This window comes from Jaculus jaculus, chromosome 11 (genome assembly GCF_020740685.1).
Source record: "Jaculus jaculus isolate mJacJac1 chromosome 11, mJacJac1.mat.Y.cur, whole genome shotgun sequence".
Lineage (NCBI taxonomy): Eukaryota > Metazoa > Chordata > Mammalia > Rodentia > Dipodidae > Jaculus > Jaculus jaculus.
In genome coordinates, this window is record NC_059112.1 from 21640874 (window position 1) to 21655277 (window position 14404).

Consider the following 14404-nt stretch of genomic DNA (forward strand, 5'->3'; position numbering starts at 1 on the left):
GCCCTATTTACAGATGATATTATATTATATATAAGTGACCAAAAGGCTCCACCAAAAACTTCTAAAAGGGAAAAATCCTTTCATTAAAGTTGCCGTATTGAAAGTCATTACACAAAAGCCTAACCTTCCTATACACCAAAGACAAACATATGGAGAGAGAAGTGAGCAATACTATGCTGTTTTCAGTAGCAACAAAAATTTAAATACCTTGAATATCATTAACCAAGGAAGTGAAAGACCTATACAATGAAAACATAAAAAAAAAAAAAAAAAACACCGAGGAAAGACAACTCTGATTGAACATGAGGCCCACTCCATGGGAGAGAAGTCATACCTGGTGCTAGAAACCAAGTCAGATTCCCATAGCCAGGAAGCTCATGCTTCACAGAGAAGCCCCACCTCTGCTCTCTTGAGAACGGTCTTGCACAACAACAACAACAAAAATATCTTAGATAGCTTTGCACATCCACTGTAACCCAAGCTGCTTCTCGGTCTTGGTTGGAGAAGCTGCTTTATTTTATAGATGGCAGAGTAAACAGAGGAGAGTAGAGATCCATCAATAAGAAAAGAAGGTAACTAACTGCCCGCCATGAGACTTGCCACTTGCCAGTGGAAATGGCGCAATGAGCTCTGCCCCAACTGATAATCTGACAACCAACCCCAGGGTATTGGTGGTAGATAGGCTGATCAAGCTCAACCTATCAAAGCAGAGATCCAGAGCCCACAAAGAACTCAACACTAAATCAGACTGCCACCAGGCCTACCACGGCTCAGGGATCATTGTGGAAGAGGGGGTGGAAAGATTGTAAGAGCCACAGAGTGGATGGGAATCCCCTGAGGCATTGACACCCCCAGTATCCCATTGGGGTATACTGAGGCCTTTATGACCCTACAATAAATCCCATAACCCCATAGAAGAGGGCCCTAATAAAGCAGGAACAGGGGGGAAGGAATAAAAGAGTATAATCTGCTAAAAAATAAAAGTAATGGTGTATATGTGTCTAAAGTTCATTTGCGGTGTCAAGAGGCCATGGCACACCCACATGCTCTTTTTCTCTCTCTCTCACTCTATCTTTCTGTCATCTCTATCTCCAATGATAAATAAAAACATTATAAAACAATATGAATGAGTATTAAACCAATAAAAATTATCACTTTATTTTCAAACCATTATTTATTTTGAGAGAGAAAGGGGCAGGAAAAGACAGGAGTCAGCTACTGTGAACAAACTCTAGACACATGCACCTCCCATGTGCATGTGTGACATGGAGCCTTTGTGCACTGTGCATCAGGCCTATGTGGGATCTGGAGATTGGAACCTGAGTTCTTATGCTTCACAGTCAAGCTCCTTCACAGCTAAGCCACCTTCCCAACCCAGGATAACATATTTTAAACTCAACAAACTAACAATATTTAAATAGGGTTAAAATATTTATAGTAGTTAGACACACAGGAGACATAGAATGTTACTAGAAAACTTTCAGTGCCAGGGACGGGATACCTTCCAGTGAGTTCTTGGCCAGGGAGGCCCCTGATGCCCTGAAAATATTACAGGTCATTGCTGAGGCCCACCAGGAATAGATGGTAAGACAGTATTGTTGAAGACTTCACATACTTGAGCTGCAAGGTCACTGAGAAACCTTGCAAGAGCTGACCTGAAAACCTCCTCCATGTAGAGAGAAACCATGCTGCATGAAATTCAGTGGGAGAGAGAGAAATCACCAATGAAGATACCCAACAGTGGACACTGCAAGCCTTGTATTTGACCAGCCAGGCCAAATAAGCCAACAGGTGCAATAGAGGCATGTCTGTTATGGGAGAAACCAACTGTCCTCTAATTTGACTGCAGGCCTTCTCCATGGTGGGGAATATACTCCTGCTACTGAAAACCTACAACAGGGGCAGTCATGAGACGTAGGGGTGTTATGTCTTCTGCTATCTGTCTAAATGTATATACTACACTCACCAAACTGCTCAGTAAGGACTTCTCTTAATGTTCATACCCGTATATTAATGCTATTCTCACTTTTGGTTAGAGTCCTTCTCTTTTCAGATGGCAGTGACCTTGGGATTATTCACAAGGCACCATGGTGCTAAGAAGTGGCAGAGGAATTCTTAACACTGAAATATCTCAATCACACCTTCCATGGCTCAGGGTCAATTGCAGAAGAGGTGATGGGAAGAATGTAAGAGCCAAAGGAATGGTGGGACTCCATACAATGTGCTTCTCCAGACACAAAATGGTCTGGTATCCATGACCTCACAGTGCCTGACACTACCTACATAAGACCATCATAATAGGAGGAAAAGATGTTGACATCAAAATAAAAGAGAGACTGGTTGAGGATTGAGAGGGGGAAGGGATATTATGGAGAATGGAGTTTCAAAGGGGAAACTGAGGGGAGGGAGGGAATTACCATTGGATATTGTTCACAATTATGGAAGTTGTCAATAAATAAAATAAAGCAAAAAATCAAATAAATAATTATTGTAGCTAGAAAATGTGGAGAGGCCATAAGTATTGTCATAATAAAATTGACTGATAGATTATTGTATATGCTAATATTACTAAATGCATTAATGTTTAAGTGCATTCAAGCTTCCAGTTTGACTCAGAAAGTGCTCTTATAGGAAACTACCATCTCAAATGCATGCATGCAGAAACAATCACAAATATATTTACTGTTACTTTGTCAGCACAAACAAAATAGCAATTATTTAATACTGATCAAGAAGGGAAATTTGGCAAAATAATTTTATAGTATATTTTTCAAAATATTTCATGTAACCATGGAAATGTTTAAAAATAGAGTGTTGAATATGAATTCCTATATTGTTGTTACAGAAAATGAGCAACTAGTTAGATATTCATATATAAAGAAATATTACTATTCACACATTTATTGTAGAATTATATATACCATGACATAAATAAGTTTAATGTGTGGTGTTTGTATAACAATATAAGTGAATAAGCATAAAGATAGAATTCTCCATTTTGTCCAATGTACACTTAAGAAAACACACAGTGAGCATTAATGCAAACGCATGTGAGCATACACATGCATGCACAAACACACACACACAACACCTTAATAGTTTTTCTTCCATAGTCTAAGATATGGAAGGAGTTAAGAGACAAAGGGCTTTGACTTTTTGTTTACCTTATATTCTTTAATGTTGATTGGATTTTTAAAAGCAATATGTTTCTGTTTGGGGGAATAAAGAGAATACCCAGACTGGTTCAGTGATTCAGGCACTTGCCTGCAAAGCCTAATGACCAGAGTTAGATTCCCAAATACCCACATAAAGTCAGATGCGTAAAAGTGGTGCATGCCTGTGAGTTCGCTTCCAGTGGCTAGAGACCATGGTGCAGCCATATTCTCTCCCTCTCTATGCTTGCAAATGTGTAAATTTTAAAAGATTATGGGTTGGAGAGTTGGCTTAGCAGTTAAGGTGCTTGCCTGCCAAGCCAAAGGACCCAGGTTCGATTCCTAAGGACTCATGTAAGCCAGATGCACAAGGTAGTGCATGTGTCTGGAGTTTATTTGCAGCAACTGAAGGCTCTGGCATGTTCATTCTCTCCCTATCTGCCTCTTTCTTTCTTTCTCTCTTTCTTCCTTGTTTCTTTCCTTCCTTCCTTCTTTCCTTCCTTCCTTCCTTCCTTCCTTCCTTCCTTCCCTCCCTCCTTCCTTCCTTCCTTTGTTTTTTCTTTCTCTCTCTCTTTCTTTCAAATAAAAATAAATAAAATTAAAAGAAAACTATTTTAAAGGGAATGCCCACTGTGCACATTTCTCTCACATGGTAAGGTCTTAACTCATCTCTTACTTTACCTCTGTTTTTTTTTGTTTGTTTGTTTTGGTTTTTCTTAGCTCTTAGGTTTCAGAGCAGTTTCCAGTTCCAGAGAAAAGTGAAGGTGTAGTTTTCTCATGCAGTCACTGCCTCCAAAGCCTCAGCTTTCCTCTCTTAGCAGGATGGATGTACTAACACCTCACTACTCAAATCCACAGTGTACCTGAGGGTCCACGGTTAGTACAGGTTTGCTCCACTGTGTAACACATCTATGCACCAGTCTGATATCACAGAGTGCATTTCCACTGGCCTAAAATCCTCTCTGCTTCTTCTGGCCAGCCTTCCCTACCTCCTATCTATGGCCACCACTGATATCATTACTGTTTCTGTAATTTTGCCTTTGCACACTCTCACATATGTGGAATCACAAAATAGACATTCTAGATTGGCCCTTTTCACTTACGAATTTGCATTTAGATCTCCTCTGTGTCTCCTTGGCCCTGTGACTTGTGGCTCATTGCTTCCTGTATTGACAAATTTCCCGCTTCATGGTTGTGTCCACTTATCCACTCACTTCTCAAATGGGATTGTGTCTCACTGTGAAATTTTATGAATAAAACTGCACATTTTGTGTGGACTTATGTTTTCAACTCCCTTGAGAAATACCAATTAGATGATTAGCATTTACATTGTTCATTCTCAAATTACACTCTCAAATATAGTAAATAATGTATCAAAATTTTAATTAATTTTGGCATTTCCTCCTGCTTTCATTGGCAAGTTCTAATTAATAAATATGATTTTCTTATTTCTGAGCTAAATTTTGATAAAGCTGACAAATATTCTTGCCAAAATAACATGCAGAAATGTGACTTTTCATCTCCTGCCTCAAACCAGGAAGAAGTGCTTTTGTCACACATTTTCCTTTCTGTAAACTAATGCAGAAGATTCTAAAAGATGTCTTTTCCACTGAGAATTTTTGCCTAAGTCACTGAATATGTGAAGTGATTAACTATTTTCTCACTTCTTCTTGGACCCAGATGAATAGTACCATACTAGCTGACTAGAGAAGTTAATTCATTGCATACAACTTTAGCACTCAATTGTCTATAAAATTTTCTCCTCAGTTGAGGAAAAACTAATGGGTGCTAAAACCATAGATGGAAATGATATGCCCCTTAAATCACCACGAAGATGAGAGAAATATACATTCAACCAGAATCTGTGTTAGATTGCTACATAAATAAAAAATAAACTTCTAGTTTGTTAAATCACTGGAAAATTCATGTTTATTTTTATGACAGCTAGCATTATCTAAAGTAATACAAACCACATATCCTTTAATCGCAATACTGTAAAATTGCTGCTTACAAAATCACAAGGCAGCAATGAGCACGTGTCATAATATGTCTGCTATTGTAATTGGAATTGCCACAAAAATATGAACAATACAGTTACACCCTAGATTAAGTTTCAGAGTTTTACTGCTAAAAAGAGCTTATATGCTACAATGACTATTAAATGTGTATACATTTCTCAAGAAAAACCATAATAAATATTTTGTGACTACTTACAAGCAAGCAAATGAAACTGCACTAGCAATCATAAGTAGCATTTACACATTGTAATATGATTATAATATAAATAAGTATGCATATGTCCTAGGAAATTGAGGAGATTAGATAGATGCTGAATATGGAGAAGCTGCCTATGTGTCATTAAGCTTCAAGGTGAACTTCCTTTGGAGCACAAATTATTCCCAATAAATTTTCATGGTCATTACTGAAATACATCATGACTGTGCATGTTCAGTGACACACACAGTGAGTGTTAGGAGGATAATGAATTCACTCATTCTTTGAAAATATTTGGAAACCTTATCCCTTGTTGGATTTATTTTTAGCCACATAATAATTTTGTTTTACTAAGTTGTTTAATTTGTTTATATTGAAAGACACTATAAGGTTATTATATAAAACTAATGCAGTGATGACTAGAAATAATTTTATTACAGAGCACTGACATCTCCTTCATGAAGATTTGTAGAGAATTTATTTTCTCTCCCTATAGTCAGCAATCTACCTTTTTAAATGTACTGATTTGTTTTACGTTGAGAATATGAAGATATAGTCATTCACCTGTCCCATTTTTGCTTGTTTTTCTAGGAAACCCAAAACAAGTTTGTGGCCAATTTTGAGAAGCAGTACAGATTTATTTATTTTTGGTTAAGTTGATGAACATTTTTTCTTCTTCCCATGCACTTTTCCAATTTTATTACATATTATATAATATTACATATTAAATACATTTATTACAATATTACATATCACATTATAGTTTTATTATATATTGCATAATACAATTTCTTATTTTGGAAAGAAATATGGAATAAAAATGTGTACAAATATAAAAATAGTGGCACTTATACTTCTTCCTATATTTATTCAATTTAGTTGCATTTATTTGCCTTTTTAGTAGAGCTTTACTTTAAGAACAACTTTTTGAGCCTCTACTTTTGTTACTGTCTGAACTAGGGAGGACACAATAAAATACAAAATACAATCAAAATCTAACATGACAGAATCTTTAATCTACTCATCACATTAATGAATGCGTAAATATAAATGTACCAAGATATGAAATGAATTTCAGACTCAGTGAACATCTCTGCACTCAATGAGCAACCCTATGCTTGTGTGTGGTGGTCCAACCTCTACTCCCAACAGTTAAGAGGCTGAGGCAGGAGGATTGGGAGTTCGTGACCTCACTGGGTTACAGAGAAAAACTGAAGCCCTTTTCTGATGAAAAATAAACAAAACCTTATTAAAACAATAAAAGAATAAAAATTCCTCCACAAAGCTAATAACTATCATGCTTAAAGTGTGATTTCCCATAACTTTTCCTATTTGAGACTATCCACATGCATGTCCAAAATATTCAGAATGGAGACAGGACATGGGAATAAAAAGATAAAGCTTTCCCGGAATTAAAATTTGCAGTGAGTGCTTGCTTCAGCAGCGCATATACTAAACATTGGAATGATACTGAAGAGATTAGTATGGGCCCCGTGCAAGCATGGAATGCACACGCATGAAGCATTCCATATGTTTTTAACATTTCCATTTTTTAATTAGTTATGTACACAGTGTGTATACAGCCATGTTGGTACCATCATTAACCTCCTCCCTATCCTCCTCCCTCCACAGGGACCCTCCTCATTGGGGAATGTGGGTTATGCATTGTGAGGTTAGCTATCAGTTATGGGTAGGAGGCAATGTCTCTGTGCATAATATCCCAACATATGGCTCTAACAATCTTTCTGCCCCCTCTTCCACAAATTTCCTTGAGCCATGTTGGGCTCCTTTTAGGTCTACTTCAATGATGAAAGAAAGAAAAAATAATCTTCAATGAATAAGGGTGTGACCCAGCAAGTGTGGAAATTAATATAAAAAGGGAGAGATGCAGGTGCACCCAGGGAGGGGGAGATATTTAGAATGGAAGAGCAGAATGTGGGCCCGAACTGAAAAGGACACATCCTCCACTAACACATGCTAAAGTTTTAAGGATAAGACATGAACATCTTTCATAATTACTTGTAAGTTTACAAGTGCAAACAGGGCCTTCATTAACTGCACATTGCCTTAAATTAGAAGTATATTTTATGAATTATTGGACTATTTACCAGTATTAATATTCTTGACCTCTATAACCAATCTTTCATAACCTTCCTCTGCCATGAATTGTAACTTGCATGAATCATAAATTATCTATAATTTTAAAAGCTAACACATACACAGGATGTCCATAAAACTTATTGTCCAAATTAAAATAAAATTGCCTGATATTTCCCCAAGAATGACAGTATTATAATGTTGCTACAGTATATAGGCTTGTTCTACTTCAATAATTCTTGAGCTTATCCAAGCCCTCTCTCTGTCTTTCTTGTTCTCTCATTGACTCATTCTTTCAACAGTAGAACTGCTTAAGTGGTCAAGTTGACAGGGTTATTTTTCTGTATTGCTTTACTCAAATTCTCTATGGAGGTTACTAATCATGAACACACTCCCTTGTGAAAGTCTTTCCTCTCTTTACTTCATCATACCATTCTTTCATATGTGTTGTCTTATTGGTCATTCTCTTGTCCTTTGTTTGATGTCACACTTTTCTCTATCCAGTCCCTTAGTGAGGATGTATATGTGTAGACAGATACATGCACAAATACAAGTGTGTGTGCGACTATGTGTGTGTGTGTGTGTGTGTATGCGTGGGTGTATCAGGTTTTCAGTTTAGACTGACAGTTCATTGTCCTGTTAGGAAAATTTATCTTTGAATAATACTCATGTAGCAATGACCTCCTACTATAATCCTTCTACAAAGGCTACTTTGAACTTTGAACCATATTTGTGCATGTAGCTGTCTAACAGATAAGTTTTGACCATACCTCACTGCTGTCATAAATTAATAAAAGTGGAACAATGCATTGTTATATAATCTTGTAAGAGTCATTCTCTTTCCCTGTGAACAGCACTCTGAACATGATGAGCAGCAATCTCCCATATTGAAAGTTTTTTTACTTCACAGAATCCTTCACCATCCACAATTAAGTCACCAGAAACCTGGTCGATCCCACTAATTCCTTCTGTTCCTCGGGTTACTCTACATCCTTCAGCTAGTATCTGATGGAATGTGCTAGCCCTGTAACTGATATCTACAATTCGAATTCATTTCACCATTGTGTTCCAGTAAATCTTTTCAAATGTTGAAAGTAAATGTAAACAGAACCTGGAAATGTCCTGCTCAAGATCTCCTTTTCCATTAAAGATTCATATGTTCTTAAGGCTCTTATTGCCTTTACAATTAAATTAAAATTCCTTAGCATGCCCTATAAGAGTTTGTATAACTCAGTCCCTTTCTATCCAACATGTAACATGTGGTTTTGGAAAAAGATCATTTTTTTGCACCATTCCTCCTTACATTTTCACATAACTGTATCCTGAATCTATTTTAGATTTGTTTCATAATTATACTTCTCATCAAGTCTTTCAAACTTTGATCATTCTTCTGCCAAATTTAGTATTATATACCTCAGACGTCTGTTTTATATAATAGTTTAACTACATTATGTTTTCAATTGCTCAAATGTTTTTGACTGTTCCTAGTCCACAAGAATGCCTTCTGAACTAACTCAGAATGAAATAAGAAGTAGGAAATTAATTTGCGTTTTATGAATAATGATAAAATTATGACTAAAACACAATTTCTGAGAGTTCATCTTACCAGATACAAATAATTATCAGTAAAATAAGATCCATTTTTTAAATTATTTATTTATTTATTTATTTGGGAGTGACAGACACAGAAAGACAGATAGAGGGAGAGTGAGAGAATGGGCGCCCCAGGGCTACCAGCCTCTGCGAACGAACTCCAGACATGTGCGCCCCCTTGTGCATCTGGCTAACGTGGGACCTGGGGAACCAAGCCTCGAACCGGGGTCCTTAGGCTTCACAGGCAAGTGCTAAACCGCTAAGCCATCTCTCCAGCCCAAGATCCATTTCTTATGTAGGTAAAATTAATAATACTCAGACAGATTATACAAGTTGGGATTTATTAAGTCCCCAAAGTAAGGCATGGATAGTAGTCTATTGCCTCAAATACTGCAGTATGTAGACTTGATTATATCTCTAGCATGAAAGATGGTAAAGAATATGTTAAGAAACTGTTATTAAATTGTTGAAATTTGCCCGTCTAAGGCATTGGTGCATGCTTGTGTGTTCGTCAATAACTGTGCTGACCTCTTCAGGTGGAACTGGGATCTGGTTATCCATATGCCATAGCTGTGTTTGCTGAGTACTTCTGCTGAATATCCACTCCTGCTTCAAGGACTTCACTATTAGCTATAGCCAGTGTTTCATGCCATGAGTCCTGCAAGGACTGAGTTTTTATTAACTGATTTTAAATAAAGAATGTGTATTTCTTTAGTATCCATTTCTTACAACCACCATATTTTGTCTTTTAATGGAAGTGTCTGTGTGATATCTGAGTTCTTGCTTTCTGTGACGGGAGCAGTACGTGTTCTCTACTATAATCCTCAGTACCTGACACTGTAATAGGAGAGGTGTTTTTAAATCTCTCTGATGAAATGAAGCCTTTTTCTGCTTGATCTCAAGCTTAAAGTGATCCCCCATTGTGAATGATCAGAAGCTCCTTCATTCCTCACAATAACATGGGAAAAAATACCTTCTAGGACCTAAAGTTCAGAGGGGTATGTTTAACTACTGCATGGTAAATATGGTGCTGGTTATCCAAGCGCTAACTTTGAGAATGACATCTCCTATGGCAACAAATTAAGAATTTAAACATTTCTGGTTCAAAATTTTTACTTGTACTTTCAAACACAATACCTACGCTTTTACTCATAGACAGTGTAAATAAACTTTGATAAATGGCTGTCATATTAAGCTCAGCAGCACATCACTGAAGAAATGCCTAAATCTAAAGATTTCCAATACTCCATGTTATGATCCAAAAGAAAATTCCAAGAGGAGAAGTAATGAAGTAGGTAGCAGAGTGATAACAAGCAAGGCACAGAAGTCTGCAAGGAGTATATGAAGCACAAAACAGCTATTATTGCAACAACTCTGTCATAAAGATATAAACAATTGCTGATAATGAAATTTATGCTAGTTATTTAGTATGTTTTCAGTAAATTTTCTAATCTGTTGCCTTACAGGACTCTCAGTAGTGAATCAAAAGGATAAATATGTCATGATTGATTTCTGAGAAAACACAGAGAACAAAGGAGATTAGGAATTAAATAGATCCTTGGTTATAAAGAAAGACATGAGGCAGATTGCTCTCGTGCAGTGATCCTAAAACCGGACTCCACAGAGTCACTTGAAGGGATTGCTACATTTTAGATAGCTGGGTTCCATCCCCAGAGTTTATAATCTGGGGTGAGGTACATGAATCTGCTGCATTAATGAATACTCATGTCACATTGTTGCAATTGATCTAAGGATCCCATTTTGAGAATAGCTAAGTCTAGTTTAACAAACGAAGTTTGACTCAACATGAACTTGTATGATCATGGCCTCAAGATCACTGGAATTGTATTCAATGTGTAATGAAAACAGTGAATGATGTCATTTAATAAAGAACATTTGTAAAAAAGCAACAGAACTAAATATATATCAACACAAAGGACTGACATATGTGAGTAAATTATGATCTTTATGAATTTTAAGATATTTTGCAGTTTTTGCATATGCATGTATATGTGATGTTGATGCATGGGATTTTTTTCACCTTATGTCATATGTGCATGTATGTTCATGTGAGGGGTGCTTGTGCATGCATGTTTATGTGTTTGTGTGTGAGTGGGTTTGCATGTTGAGGCAAGAATCACCATGTGACTAATTCTGGTATTCCTCACTTAACTTATTGAGAAAGAATTTATTACTTATCCCTGATCTTGCTGATTCTACAGCTGATCTTGAAATTCTGCTTGCATTCACCTTCTGAGCAAAGGACCACAGACACATGAACCCATGCCTGGAATTTACATGGGTCCTGGGCATCTGATCTCAGATTCTCATGCTCACACAACAAGCCTTTTATGAAGGGAGCTAACTTCTCCATCCCTGTTAGGAGGATCTTATTTTTTGGCGTGTGTGTGTGTGTGCATGCGCTTGCATGTATGCATATTAGTATGTGAGCGGGCATGAATGTTAAGGCACATGCATGTAGAAGACAGAGGAAAACTTAAGACAGGAGATATTTTAAATGGGTACTGGGGATTGAACTCAAGTCATTTGTTTACACAGCAAACACTTTGCCCCCTGAGCCATCATTCTTCCAAGCCAGAAAGACAGAATTTTTAAAAAAGAAATTAAGTTAACAAAACTGTTTCTAGTAAGTGTCCACCTTAATTATTTTAAACAAACACAAAAGTAAGGCAGACAAACTGGTGACAAAAAATTATGAGAAAAGAAGAGATATCTATAATGAAACTACTTAACTGAATTAGTATATGACACAACAAATTTTGTTAATTATCAATCATATTCTCTTCGATTCCATGACTTCCTGAGGCCTGGCAAAACAATTTGATACATATTAGTTTAACTTTTTTCCTTGAAACACTTCTTATACTCTAAAGTGATAGAGAAAAAAATGGTACTGTAAAAATATTATTATTATAGCCAAAATATTGAAACTCTTTACTCATGTTTGAAAAATATTGAGGAACAAGATATGAAAGAAACAATATCACAAGTAATCTAATAGCAAAGATTTAATTAATGCCAACTTAATGTTAAAGAGGAAGAGAAAGATACTGAAGTGTTCATATCTCTGTTCTAAAAAGCGAAAGCATTAATAAATACAAAATAAAATGAAAAAAATAAATGAGAGTGGAAACAAAAGTGCAGGTATGTAAGTCATAAATGCAGGTACACTTTTGAAGGACAAATATTGAATTCTGGAGAAGGGAAAACATACATCAAAATAGAAGTGGTACTAGTTTGAAAGCAGAAAGGGTTCAGTGGAATGGGGAGGTGGAGAAAAAGTTCAAAAGAAGGTACTGGGGAGATTATGATCAAAATATATTATGTACAAGTATGAACGTTGCCATTAAAAACTTTTTAAAAATTGGGTTGGAGAGATGGCTTAGCTGTTAAGGCACTTGCCTGTAAAGTCTAAGGACCTGCCTGGCTCTCCAGGTGCCACATAAGCCAGTTGCAAAAAGTGACTCAAGCGCACAAGGTCAAACACATGCATGAGGTGGAACAAACATATGGAGTTTGATTGTAGTGGTTGGAGGCCCTCATATGCCAACCCTCTCCCTCTCTCTCCCTCTTTCTTCCTCTCTCTCTGTCTCAAAAAAAAAAAAAAAAAAAAAAGCCCAGTCTGTTTGGCTTATCTGACCCAAAAAGTTTAAAAATATTGACGAATTTTATAAAATAAATGGGACATTTAGAAACTCACTGTCTACAAGAAGCTTTAGCAAAAGTATAATGATAAGCAATTGTAAATAAATATATATGAATTGGCATACAAAGTAAAAAAATAAACTAAATCTATGGCAAAGAGAGAGAGAGAGACAGAGAAACTTTAAAGGATAAGATTAAAAAAAAAAAAGAATTAGCCATAATTAACCACAATAATGTCTGTATATTCCCTTGAGCTAATAGAATATCCCTACCTCTCCAGAACCCACAGATGTAGGGATCTTTATGAGCACATTGCAACATGGACTTCACTCAATACCATCAATTACAGGGTGTTCGATAAGCTGTTGAATCCATATGCTTTCGCTCAAGATATGGGACATGATCTACAATAGACTGTATATTGGGCAACAAAACAAGTCTCAATAAAATTTTTAAAACCTGACTCATAACATGTATTTTTTTTCAGATCACATTGTAATACAGCTAGAAAAAGACAAATAAATGGCATAAAATACAAATTCATGGGGATCAAATAATATGCCATTGAGCTAAGAATGGTCATTTTTTAGGTCAACAGGTCAAGAATCAAATATTTCTTAAAAGTTATAAATGCAAACACAGTAAATCAAAATAAGGAAGTTGACAGCAGTAAATACAAAAATAAAACCAAAACAGCAATTTAAAATTACCCTAGGAGCTGGAGAGATGGCTTAAAGGTTAAGGTGATTGCCTGTAAAGCCAAAAGAGCAAGGTTCAGTTCCCCAGGACCCACAAAAGACAGATTCACAAGATGACACGTGCATCTGGAGTTCAATTGCAGAAGCTGGAGGCCCTGGTATGCCCATTCTTTCTGTCTCTCTCTGTCTCTCCCTCCCCCTTTCAACTAACTAACTAGCTAAATAATTTAAAATTAACCAATAATGCATGTCAAAATGAGATAGAAATAGATTAAATGGAGATTCCGAACACGTCACAGATGATCCATGGTTGAATAATTGGCTTTTAGTATACATGAACAAAACTGAAAAAAAAAAAAAAAAAACAAGATTAACTACACATAAGTGAAAGAAAAGCTACATGAATAAAATTAGACATAAAAAGGGAGAGCATACATCTGATTATACAGAAATTCAAAGGCTCTTTAGGGCTATAATAAATACCTATAGGTAAATGATTTGAAGTAATAATATAGTGTCTTCTCCTCCCCCCAAAAATCCAATAATGTCAGCTCGCTTTCTATCACTAGAAAAATATCTGAGATAGCCAATTCAAGGAAGTAATTTTCATTTTGGCTCACATTTTCAGAGTTTTTGGCCAATGGTCTCTTAGCTCCATGGCTTCTAGTCAAGTAATAGGCCTGCACATCACTGTAGGGACACCCAGCAACTACAATTCTCATCCCCTCCCAATAATGCCATTAAACATATTTATATTTCCTTTTTAATTTTTTTGGTTCATTTTTATTTATGTATTTGAGAGTGACAGAGAAAGAGGCAGAGAGAGAGAGAGAGAGAGAGAGGGAGAGAGAGAGAGAATGGGCACACCAGGGCTTCCAGGCACTGCATACAATTTCCAGACGCGTGCACCCCCTTGTGCATCTGGCTAACTTGGGTCCTGGGGAATCGAGTCTTGAACCAGATTCCTTATGCTTCACAGGCAAG

The 14404-nt window shown here is 36.5% G+C and overlaps 1 non-coding gene across 1 annotated transcript; it reads left to right on the forward strand.

The window, feature by feature from the left end:
- Window positions 1–6794: 6794 nt before the first annotated feature.
- Window positions 6795–6902, forward strand: LOC123453430. The gene has a single exon (XR_006632816.1). It is a non-coding gene; the product is annotated as a U6 spliceosomal RNA (small nuclear RNA).
- The last annotated feature ends 7502 nt before the right edge of the window (window positions 6903–14404 follow it).